The sequence below is a fragment of the Talpa occidentalis genome, unplaced genomic scaffold (genome assembly GCF_014898055.3).
Source record: "Talpa occidentalis isolate TD23 unplaced genomic scaffold, MPIMG_talOcc4v2.1 talOcc4.2, whole genome shotgun sequence".
Lineage (NCBI taxonomy): Eukaryota > Metazoa > Chordata > Mammalia > Eulipotyphla > Talpidae > Talpa > Talpa occidentalis.
Window position 1 is genome coordinate 140,244,860 of NW_023602073.1, and position 9,092 is coordinate 140,253,951.

Here is a 9,092-nt window from a genome sequence, read left to right on the forward strand (position 1 = left end):
CGGAAGTGAGAAGAATGGGCGGGCCTCTGGGGTTAGCTTTGGATGGAAGGAAAGATCTGGAAGTGGGGTGAGTAAGAAAAGATGAGTGCACATACAATTAAGTCTGTAGGTGGAAGGGTGAGAAGACTCTTCATTATCAACATGACAGTAATTAAATGCGTCCTCAAACAGATCAGTTGGAAAATGTCTCCTGCTGTGAATAAACAAACTTGTTAAGAAAACATTTCAGGAGACTGGTTGCAGGAAGGCAGGGTGGCTAGTTAGATAGATTCCTTCGAGGTTTGGCTTTGTCTGTACTTCCCTGTAATTCCCACCCCACCCCCATTGTTAACCTATTCTTAACTCCCAGTACATCTTGCAGATAGGAAATGTTCTTTTTCTTTTTTTTTTAAAGATTTATTTATGCATACAAGAGTGGGGTACAGGCCAGAGGTGTGGGGGGTGAGAGGACTCACCAGAGACAGAGTGGGGAATAGAACAGGCAGATTGACCAAAGTACACTGCTGAGGGGAGCAGCGGACGAGTCAGGAGAGGTCTGCCGCGCCATGTGGGCAGCTCCCTGGCTGGGGACCAAACTCATGCTGTGGTGACTGTGGACAGCTTCATAGGTTGTGTCTTAACCCCTGTGCCACCAGGGAGGCCCAGGAAGTATTCTTTTTCAATATCCATTGCCATCCCATCTTCCTCATCACCTTCACCCATTTACACTTTCATGAGCCCAAAACCACATTGGGTTTCAGGAGGAACCATTTAAGCTGGATTCTGCCTTCTGTGCATTTGTGATGTGACAGAGAGACAGACAGATCAGAATGTCACCGTGTTTACAGATGATAAGCTCCACCACTTGACTCTCTATGCATCCTGTGTATGTGCAGTACATTTGCAGAGCTCAGCACTCTATCTGTCTCTGCCCTTCTATCCCGTAATAGTCTTGACCACACAAACCATCCGTAGCCCACTTTTAGGCCTTGAATTCTCATGTGTTGCCTGCTATTGGTATCTTCCTCAAAATGCCTCCACGTTTTTCTTGCAATAGCCACTACTGTGAAAATCTTCCGCCTCGTTCTGCCCTAAAGGGAGTGCATCGGATAAAAGGGTGTCCGAGGCCACTTCACCTTCTGACAAGTAAAGCTGAGCTTGGTAACCCCGCTGCTAACACCGCCGTTCTATGGCCACCACAGGCAAAGACCTTTGGATGAATGACCAGACCGGATCCCTCATAACCTGTCTTAGCAGCCAGACCCTCCCCTCACTGGGTCTGTTCTGGTGAACCTGACCTTGAGTAGTTGCAATAAGAGCAAAATGGGGATTTTAGCATTTGATGCCTTGACACTTAAGCTCCTGATCATGTCTACTTTAAGCTTTCTTTTCACGAAATAAATGTGATTGGTCATAAGCTTTGCGATCCCACATGTGATCTGTTAATAAGATTATATCTTCTTTTCCTGATAGAATCATCAGAAGAAATCTACATCTTGGGGGAAATGCTTTCAGGAAACCTGGCCCTCACAGAAACTACCCAGAGATGTTTTCTCCATTATCTGTCATTCTTTAAGAGTCATATGTCACAGCAGACAAGGACAGAAACTGGAGTCAGACCCAATGACCCTTAGTCTCTGCCCTTCCTGCCCAAGACTGTGTTCATCTGTGGAAGGGCAGTAATACCTGCTACTGCCACTTCTGTGTTGTCATGAGATACTGACATAGCAAGGAGAGAGATGATCAGGAAGACTCGGTAAACATGAACTATTACTGTTTCTATTAATATCAGGAAAATGCTTTGACTGAGCAGGAACAAGAGTAGGGTAGAGGCCCCAACAGAGGGAAGAGGGAGGCTTTTTGTCCTATCCTGTCCCTAAGTGCTGTTCTATCCAGGGGGAATTCCATTCCCCTCGTGTCTCAGTGCCAGGAGACACCTTCACCCGAACTGAGGGGGTTTGTTTCTCTCTTTCATCTTGAATTTACTGTTTAAAGACTGAATCTTGTCACTGAGCATGTGTTTCTCTTCATCTTTTATGCCAGAAAGCCAGCCACAAGCAAATATTTAGGACACTCTGGTGTGCTCTTTAATACTCACCTCACACTTGGCACCATCTGGTGTTTGTGGCCCTTAGAGTCCCTTTGCTTTGTCTTTTTTCTTTTTGTTTTCAATCTATTTACATAGCTCTATTATTTAGTGCAATTATGTAAGCTGCTTTCAATCATCTTTTTGATTAAGGATATCCTTAATCAAAAATAAATAATGGATCACTATATAGATACACATATTCACACACACATATACATCTGTATAGTCCCTTTGGATCCTGCTTTTGAATGATCCATTAATTATCCCAGAACTAGGCATGTCAGAATCTCGCTCCAGGCCAGGCACCCCTCCAGGAGGGGGCTCCAGAATTACTGCCAAGGTCACCTTTAGGTGTGATGGACCATGCATTTAAAATGACCCATGCGTTCTGCCCTGGGCACAGATGTGGTGGTTAATTATTTGGATGCTAATGTATGTGTCTATCTTTTTAAATGTGGATAACAGGCTGAAAATCTGGATGGAAACCATAATCAACAGATGGCAATCGCTAGGTCACAACTGTCCTGAGCCAGGTTTTCACCAGTGACTCTCAATCTGAGTCCCAATCTGGCCTCGAATTTAGTCCCCCAGTGTTCAACTACCCACCCAGAATCATCCCACTGAGGCAGTGTGGGATTGTTCTTCTTAAAGGAGAGAAAGTTTCCTCTCTGTGCCTTTACAGGGGTCCCAACGTAGAGATCATAGATATATTTTCACCATCAGTGAACTTGAAATTTCCTTTCCTATTTTCCATGTGATAGTGATGTTACTAAAGTTATTCTTTCTTAAAAGTATCTGTCTCATAGAATATCTTTGGAGAACAGCATGAAGAATACTAGATAATTGCAAGAAGAGACTTGACCCCTGTTCGGTAATACTTGTGTGATTCCATTTAATTTCACACTTCTTTTTTTTTAAAAAGTAATTTATTTATTTATTTATTTATGCATAAAAGAACTGGGGTGTAAGCCAGAGGTGCAGAGGTGAGAGGATTCACCAGAGACAGAGTGGGGAGCAGAACAGGCAGATCTACTGAAATACACAGCTGAAGGGAGCATCGGGTGACACAGGAGAGGTCTGCTGTGCCATGTGGGTCAGCATCCTGGTTAGGGACTGAACTCATGCTGCAGTGGCTGGTGATAGCACTGAGATTTTTAGCCCCTATGCCACCACGAAGGCCCCTAATTTCACACTTCTTGATTGAACACATTCTTTTCAAGTCACTGTTTATGTTCCACGATGACTGTTCTGAAAGTGTTCAAGTCCACATGAGCTCAACATTTTAGGATTGTGACATAATTTTGCATAATGATGAGGATGTTCCCCCCAAATTTCCTGCTTCTATTTAGAGCCATATTCATTCAATGATAGGAATCAGCTGCTGGCTCTCTCCCCCAGCGGAGCTTGGTTATGCCCAGAATTCACTCTCAAATGCTTGGTGTCTTGGTTGGACCTTGTGGATGAGAGGAATAGACGATCCAGCACAACCTGGATGCATTGCAAGGAATTTATTGGCAAATGTTAAAGGAATCTCAAGGCCTGAAAGTGCCTTCACATGCTTTATGTTGTGACTCAATGTCACCAGGGCCACATCTTGCTTTCTCTGAATCTCTAACGCTGCCCACATGTGCTGACTCACATAGGTTGTGTATGATTGAAGCCCCAGAAGTCCCAGTCTTGCTTCCTCACAACAATGAAAGGATAGTGATTTCCTCTTTCCCAACTGCTTCAATGAAAACATTGAGATTCTTTCTGATTTTTGTGGCTTGAATCACTTGGTCATCTTTGTATCAGTTTGTCGCTGCTGCCATAACAAAATACCGTGACTGGAGGGTTTAAACAATAGAAATGTGTCCTCTCAGTTCTAGAGGCCAGATTTCCAAACTCAAAGTGTCCACTCCATGCCTCTGCCCCAGCTCCTAGTAGCCTTAGCTCATAAGTGCTCCTCTCCCAGTGTTGTCACATTGTCTTCTATCCACTTGTGCCTCAGTGTCCACCTTCTCCTTTTTATAGGGACTGAGTCATATCAGACTAGGCCACACCCTAATAACCTCAACTGACCTCTGAAAAGAAGCTATCTCCAAATAAAGTCACATATATTCTTAAGTGCTGGAAATTAGAACCTCAATCTATCTAATGCGGGGAGGGAGAAATTCAACTCACACCAATCCCTAAATCAAACACTGTGAAGGAAGGATAAAAAGCACTGATTGGCCAGCTCTGGGTCACTTGAGTTCTCTAGAGCTGGGAGTGGCCTCATCTCTGTAAACATAAGTTGTAAGAGTGAGAACAGGCTGGTTCTCCAGGGAAGAGTCAGTCTCCCTTCTGCCAGAAGAGGGAATGGATGGTGCCACTGCACTCAGTGTTACTGGAAAAAATCAAGACCAAAACATAATTAGGCACAAGTCTTAAATGACCTAATTTATGGCCTACATAAGAATAGTCAAATGAATTTCCAAATAAGTGTATATATTATAATATCATTCATATGAAATTACAGCATCCAATTTCTCTCCAGTCTCCATTGGGTTAAGAGGAACTTTATAGTATCAGGCTGATAAGATGAAGTCATATTTGGCTATTTAGATGCCAATGCAGGGCTGGGCAATGGAACAAGAAGATAACATGGATGACCACTCACATCCATTTCCAGAGAAGAAGAAGTGTGCAGTTGTGAATCCCAGGAAAGGACATAGCATCCCTCGAGGCTGGTGCTGGCCAGGGATGAAGGCAGCAAGGACTGGCTGGGAGGCAGGTCTGTCAGGTCGTCTTCCCCTCCTCTCATGTCACAGGAAACGTTATGAACCCACTAAGATATTTGTTCCCACTGAGCCCAAGGAGGGCTTAGAATGGTCTATACAGAGTGTGGTGTCTCCCTGATGGACCCGCCCAGGAGCCATACATCCACATCTCCATGCCATACTGGAGCCCTGAGCAAGTCCTCCTCATATCAGGCCCGATGTGGCCTTGACTGAAACCAGAATTGGCTCAAGAAGCATGAGCCAGGCTTCCCTGGTAGCTCAGCAGGTTGAGCACAGTGCTGTGGCGCTGTCCGCAGCCTCTGCAGCACGGGTTCGATTCCCCGCCGGCCAGGGAGATTCCCACATGGCGCAGCAGACCTCTCCTGTCTCGCCCGCTGCTCCCCTCAGCGGTGCTTTAGTGTCAGTCTGCCTGTTCTGCTTCCCACTCTGTTTCTGGCGAATTCTCTCACCATCCCGTGCCTCTGGTTTGTACCCCCATTCTTGTATACATAAATAAATCTTAAAAAAAAAAAAGAAGCATGAGCCTTTTGCCCTTCTGACCCTTCAACTGCCCTGGGCCTTCTAGACATCCACCCTGTGAGAGTCCCCTCGCGAGCTCTGTTGTATGCCTGCCCTTGCTTCTGGAGTCTCTTCCGTATGCATACAAATATGCACAAGCCACCTAGTCACCATTCAATATAATAAAATGTTAACATTATATAATAAATTCCTTGACTGGAGCACCTCTTATATAAATTAGAAACAGTCCTCTTTACGTCAGAGGATGTCACCTCATATTTGTAGCTTCTAGAACTCGAGAATACAGTGTTGACTGTATGGCTCAGCTGGCATTTCACCAGTTTTCTCACTGTTCGTTTTTTTTTTCTTTAATAGCATCATGAGAGTCGTTTCAGAACCCAGGGACTTGTGCCTCAACCCTTCCCATGAAATAAAAAATCCCTCCAGATGGTGTTGCCATGGCCTTGGACAAATACCTTGCTGGTTATTTGTATGACTTGACATTTATTTTGATAGCTTGATCAGATTTGTCTTTGTTGCAACCAAACTTTTGTTGTAAACATCTTCCCGCGGTTCTCAGGTGCTGGGTTAAGCGATCGAGTGAATTCTGCCACAGCAAACTTGGGGGAAATGAGAGCAAGGAAAGCTCAATCTAAAACAAAAGCAGACAAAATGATCCTGAGAAGAAGGAAAGGAGCAGGAACTGCTGGGGGATGTACCTCTGTCAGCACAGCCCTCAACTATAAACTGTTCTAACCAGCAGAATCAATGAAGGGCAAGGCCTGCAGATAGCAATTATGCTAATTGGTCGTGACTGGCAGACAGGCAGGCCGCAGGATAAGCAGACAGCATCTCTGGAGAAACAGACACATTTGTAAGGCAGGCGAGACTGGGCGCTCCCTGGGCGGTCTTTCCTAGAGCCAATCTTCTAATGCCAAGGCCGTGTCAACAGCATTGGAATTCTTACCTCAATGGAAGGTGAGCCAGGCATGTCTGAACAATGTTAAAGAAATAGGACTCTGAACTTGTCTTCAGGAAGCTTCTAGCTTAGCTCAGTCTATAGAAGCACAAGCACACTCATGCATGCACACACACACACACACACACACACACACACACACGCCATTCACTATAAAAAACAATGTAAGTGCTGAGAACAGAAGTACCAGGTGCTGTCAACAAGAGGACAGCGCAGGTCAATGGGGCGAGTCTCAGGAAGCCTCAATGGTGACATGATTGGGGTGGAGCCTTGAGCAGGGAAGAGTTGAAGGCTGCTCAAGTCTTTGATGTTGGGAAAGGAAGTTGAGGAGCTTCTGGCCAGTTTTCATTACTTTAGGTTGGTGAAAAACATCAAATTAGATGTGAATTGAAAGCACTCTCCAATAACATCTCCATGAGTACACTATGGACACTACTTTGGAGCAAAAAGTGTGGATAGGGACCAAAAGAATGGGCAGGAAAGGTGTTGCAGAGCTGAGCAGCCAAGATGTGTGACTTCGTGAAGACCAGACCGCAGAATACAAGGCGGCCTTCCAGCAGTTTGAAGGAACAGGGTATGTCAAGATCCTTACAGCCAGTGTGGGGATGCCATGGGGGCCCTGGGCCAAGACCGCATGAACCGCGAGGTGGTCAGGTTCTGGGGAGTCCCAAGAGTGATGAGATGAATGTGAAGGTGCTGGACTTTGAGCTCTTCTTGCCCATGCTGCAGACTGTGGCTGAGAACACAGACCAGGGCACTTACGAGGACTGCATGGAAGGCCTCGGGTGTTCAACAGGAAGGAAAGGCCATGGTCACAGGTCCTGAAATTCAACATGCTCTCGTCACACTGGGGGAGAAGATGACAGAGGGAAAAGCAGAGATGCTGTTGGCGGGGCACAAGGACAGGGTTGTATCAGCTATTAAGAGCTCATCCACATGGTGCTGAATGCCTGAGAACATCCCCAGTATTCCCAGAGCCCTGTGCCAGACCCTGGGGGGGCTGCGTAGATGACCCCAAAGGCTTCCTAGGTTCTATCACAGCACCTTTCCCAGTTTGTCTCTTAGATGATGTTTGATGAACTCGCTTTCTGTGCCCTACAAAAATAAAGAATGTAGAAGCTAACTGAAAACTTAAGCTACTTATGCCAGACAGTTGTGAGATTCTAAGCATTTTAGTAAACTTTGACCAGTAAGATTTTGCACACAATCATTTGAATTATTTTTAAGGTACGTGCATCAATAAAGTCTAAACAAAACTTAAAATTTTACATAAAATTTAGAATACATAAATAAAAAGTTAAAAAGATTATGGAATTTCCTAACTGTAAATATTAAATTCATTTCTCTTAAATCCTTCTTCAAATTACTAGCTCTAGTTATGAAAGAATTCTTCCCCAGAAACTACACAATGGAATAGAGACTCAACTTTTTCTATTATTTTTATTCCATGAATGAGTCATAGAGAAGTAAAAATATCATACCTATACTGTAAATCATATTTCAGTGTTTGGAAAATCCTGGCAGGTTTAGTTAAATAGGCCAGATCCAAGAAGATTCACCACAGAGCAATGAACTCCCATATGTATCTTTGCAAAAGAACAGACAAAAAGCACAGTGGTTTTAAACACTATCTGCACTGGAACTGTGAATTCTGTGTTGAGTGTTCCTGAAATCTGGGTGGGGTAGAATGAGAGCTGAACTGAAAGCTGTGATAATGGACACTCGCGTCCCCTCCAAGCCCTGCCTGCCACTTCCACTCTGTGGAGGTGGGAGGGTCTAGGGCAGGGGGCATGTGACCTGGATTATCTCCAAGAGTTTTAGGTTTTAAAACTCTCTTCCTAGTAGTTCCTAGCCAGTACAGGAAACTGGGCTGTAGGAAACATCTGTTTGCAGGGCTGCATGCCTGCTACCAGCAGGGGGCAGCACTGCTCAGATAATCTCTGTTTTTGCCCTTCCTCATTTAGAAAATCAATGAAAAAAAGGATTTTATCCCCCTCAGCCCTTGGTAACACGGGCCTAAACCAAGAAGTGCCCCTACCTGAAAAGATTTGCATTATCAAAGAATCAGCACTGGGTGTGGTTTCCATGGACCCTGTCACCGATGATGATTTTTATGGTTAACTTTCCTTTTTATCTTTATCTTCATTTATGTCCTACTTGTTTCTTGTTGGGGGAAGAATACTTACTTATGGAAATTTCAAATTTATGAAGCATAGGAATTCTTTACCAATCTTTCTCTTCCCAACATAATGTCTCCTCTTTTAAGTGGAGTTTGAGATAAAGAAGTCTTCACAAAGGCGACACATCTAGCAATAAAAATCTGAGCTGAAACATCTCATGGAAAGAAATGACTCTTCTTTTTGTTTGGAAAAGGGGAAGAAGCCATTAATTGACCAGTGCTGCCCCCTGCAGAGGAAGGGAAATGAGGCAGAAACAATTAACTGCCTTGTTCTCTGAATCATGCTTTATTTTAATGATGGAAATATTTATTTAAAAATACAACTTGTTTATGGCATAATAGTGAACCACATCTTCTAATTGATTTTTAAATCTCAGACTCAGTAGTAGGGTTACTTTTTAGTATTATCTTCAAAATAATTTAAAAATCACTGAAAAACATTTGTTCCATTTAATAAATGTCACTTGACAACAAGATTTAATTCAAATTATGCATTGCACCCTCACTTGACTGAAGTAGGTGCCCTTGAAATGCTTCATGTAAATTAGAGACCATTTTCCATTTCCAAGAATGTCTGGGGGCATGAAGATTGAAAACTTACCGGAG

General features: G+C 43.9%; 1 pseudogene; it reads left to right on the forward strand.

Annotated features, from left to right (window-relative positions):
• The first annotated feature begins 6,621 nt into the window (after positions 1-6,621).
• LOC119253477 (myosin light polypeptide 6-like) lies at positions 6,622-7,254 on the forward strand (annotated as a pseudogene).
• Positions 7,255-9,092: the final 1,838 nt, after the last annotated feature.